The sequence below is a fragment of the Lethenteron reissneri genome, chromosome 32 (assembly GCF_015708825.2).
Source record: "Lethenteron reissneri isolate LAM-NWPU_2019-01 chromosome 32, ASM1570882v1, whole genome shotgun sequence".
Taxonomy (NCBI): domain Eukaryota; kingdom Metazoa; phylum Chordata; class Hyperoartia; order Petromyzontiformes; family Petromyzontidae; genus Lethenteron; species Lethenteron reissneri.
The window spans coordinates 14,139,072-14,142,411 of record NC_083810.1 but is presented as its reverse complement, the minus strand read 5'-3'; positions in this window follow the sequence as shown (position 1 = coordinate 14,142,411).

Below are 3,340 nucleotides of genomic sequence, written 5' to 3'. Positions count from 1 at the left end.
GGTCCTAACAGGACACGGGCCGGTACCGGTCCACGGCCCGGGGGTTGGGGACCCCTGATCTCGGTGCATATTGTGCTGATTTTCATTATCACATTCATTTTCCAAAATCACTCCATCCTGTTCTTGTTTGCCTCTTTATTTCGTTAGTATAATCCTGGTTTGCTTTCAACAATTTCCCTAGATTTATATATTTCGTTGTGTTTTGCACTGTTCCTCCCAACAAATATATTTTTGTTCAGTGAACTTGTTGTTTGTGACATGTTTTTTTCTTGTGCAGTATTTACCTTCAGTCCCACTTTGCAGCCTTCTTCGTTTCTACAAATCATATTGTAATAGGTCTTGTTCGTTGACTTCCACAGTTCTATGGGTCCATAAACACATTTTTGTCAACACACAAAACCTCCTCAATTCTTATGTTTCAGCAGCAAGGATACATCACAATACATGGACGAGTAAACCACGCAAAGCACCCAGACTTTTCGTATCAAGCTAGGTTATTGCAATCGAGGTATTCATCAGGACTGCGGATGGACGCGTGGTACCACGCTTGTCACCTGAACAATAACAAAGATATTCTGATGGAACAATGTGAACACACGCAACGGCACACACGCCGTAGGCAAGGTTTTAGTGTCAGAGGTCACTTGAGGTGACCGATAGCTTCCATACGTACTTCAGTGTGAATTATTTTTGTTTATAAACCAGACGGCTGTTTCAGTATGTCACCAGCCTTCCACTGTCAACAAACAGAATCACACAAGCGTGAGAGTTCGAAATGCTCACATCTTAACATATATATGATAAGTAATGTGACAACGGGTGGTGTCAGGAGGGTTGGTCCATCCTGGGCATCGGGCACGGTTGGCTACGTACTGTGTGAAAGAAATTCAACACACGGATAGTGATGAATCAATTGTGGTGAACTCACAGCTCTCTCGCACAAACTCCCAGAGCCTATTTTGCAGTTGTACATTTTTAATACAAGTTCAACAACAGCTACAACACAAACACCGGTGTGCAGACTGTGTATCGATTTTTACCCGAACAGAGCACACACTATAACTGGCTCTGACTCGGGCACATCCAAGTACACAACAGTGCTCTCACTTGACACTAATTACACGCGTTTGGCTCGAGTCCAGTAGTGACAGACTTGATATCGCCTTGGCTTCCCATCAACAGGATTGGCTCCTCCCCTGTTCCAGTCAATTTGGTCGGAATGTCAGAAGCGAAGCCAGCGAATCTCCCATGAGTGGCCTACGTGAGAACGCCTTTTGCCAACATGGCTAACCCACCGACAAGACGAGGACAGCTGTCATCAGCAAGACTGAGGTCACCCAGGCTCCAGGACGTTGTAAGCATTCGCCCGCTTCACCAGTATGCTGTTCTCATAGAGATCCTCTCATTGCTCGTTGATGGGCCAGCCCAGCAGCTTTAGCTTTTATGGGTTTGCAAAGACTGAATAAGGCTTCCTTGATTGTTCATTATCCAGCCTCCACTTCTCGACACGTTAGGATCCTGGAGATTCCAAAGCCGTGCCTGCACGACCCTCCACACCTTCAACGAGTGGTCGTGGAGTGAGCAGAGCTCTTTACTGGCTTGACAGCCAGGCACACCTCCCTCAAACAGCACCTCGTGATAAAACAAATCTAAACATCTGAAAGAGAGCTCGCAACGGGAGGGTACTCGCGAGTGGTATTTGAATCGCTGCAGGGTCCTGTTGCCACCATGTGCGTTGCATACGCGAGCCAATGATGGACCGCTGCTGCCCTACACCACGTGGCCATTGTGACCATGTGCGCCCATCTACCGGCAGCAGAGCCAAGAAATCTGGGAAACCTCTCCAGCCCATGGGCCGCAGTCAGCCAGGGGAAGCACTCGGTGCTCGGGCTACAGCAAAGCTGTGGCGCAGGTGACCCGCGGTGTTCATATCGTCTTTGGGATGTCCATTTGACGTCAACTTTTTCTCTTTTTAGGACCAAAATTCCCATCGAGCGGTCGATCCAAAAAAGGGTGTCTGCAAGGTGTTGTCAAGATGCACCTGGCGGCTCGTTGGGCCCTCCTTCAATGACGTCGGTTCCAAGTCTCAAAACGGCGACCTCACGCACACGCCGCGATCGCACCTGGAACCCGCGACGGCCGCAGCTTTGCATAAATTTATATTCTTAAGTTTTTTCGGTAAAGTCACGTAGGTAAAACATTGAAATTAATAAAAGTAAAATAAAATAAAAATCACGTTTCGGAGGCAACACAAGTCTCCGTCATCAGGTGGGACCGTCACAGCCAGATTTGCTGCATCTGGCTGTGACGGTCCCACCTGATGACGGAGACTTGTGTTGCCTCCGAAACGTCGTGATTTTAATTTTTCTTAATTTTAATGTTTTACCTACGTAACTTTACCGAAAAAAACTAAGAACATGAATCCTTGCAGACACGAAAGCTTCAAATCTAGAATTTGCATAAATTCCTGCCAAAAGATTCGACAACGCACCTTTATCAACTTGGCAAAACGAAGCTATGCTACGTATACTTACGGCAATTCTAATGACCCTCACTTGGCATCTGCTTTGCTACGTTATTCAGCCTGACATTGTGAATGGCACTTCTAATTAAGATCATCTTCGCCGAGCTAGATTGCAATTGTTTTATTTTGCACTGCACAAGTGTTACGAGTATATGAAACGTCCACTGCAGTAGCTTGTCATGTACAGTGCACGAAGTAGATCGTTAAATCTTGGATATGCAAGTTTTCGCAAGATGCTCTCACTTAATTATATATCATGATATTTGAAAAACATTTTAATAACAGTAAGGAATGGGCTATTAAGGGAATCAACAATAAAACCAAGCCATCAACAAAGTTCATAACGATTTTAGCAGCATTTTGTTACATTTTAAAAAATTATCCACCAAATTGGAACATACAAAGATAACATTTGTAACTGGTCCCCTTTAAAGAATCTATTTTATAGTTGCGGGCATGTATCTTATAAAATATCTACGCTTCAGTACACATTTACGATACTTATCGTGGTAATCTAAAATCCAATATAAAACGCCCTTATGATGGAAAATTTAAATAGTGAAAATTTCACAGTAAATTTCTACCAATGATTCTGAAATTGCTTTCGGACAACACATTTTCATCTAATCTTCTTTAACAATAACAACCGAATGACCTTCAATTTCAATAATTTGCTAAAAGTGCACTGCATGTTTCAGCACACATAAATATTCAACCAACCCAGTAATCTGAAAATGTTGTCATGAATACAGCCAACTACCATGAAAGAGAATCACTCAAAATATGAAGCAGCACACATCAAGATATCACACACAA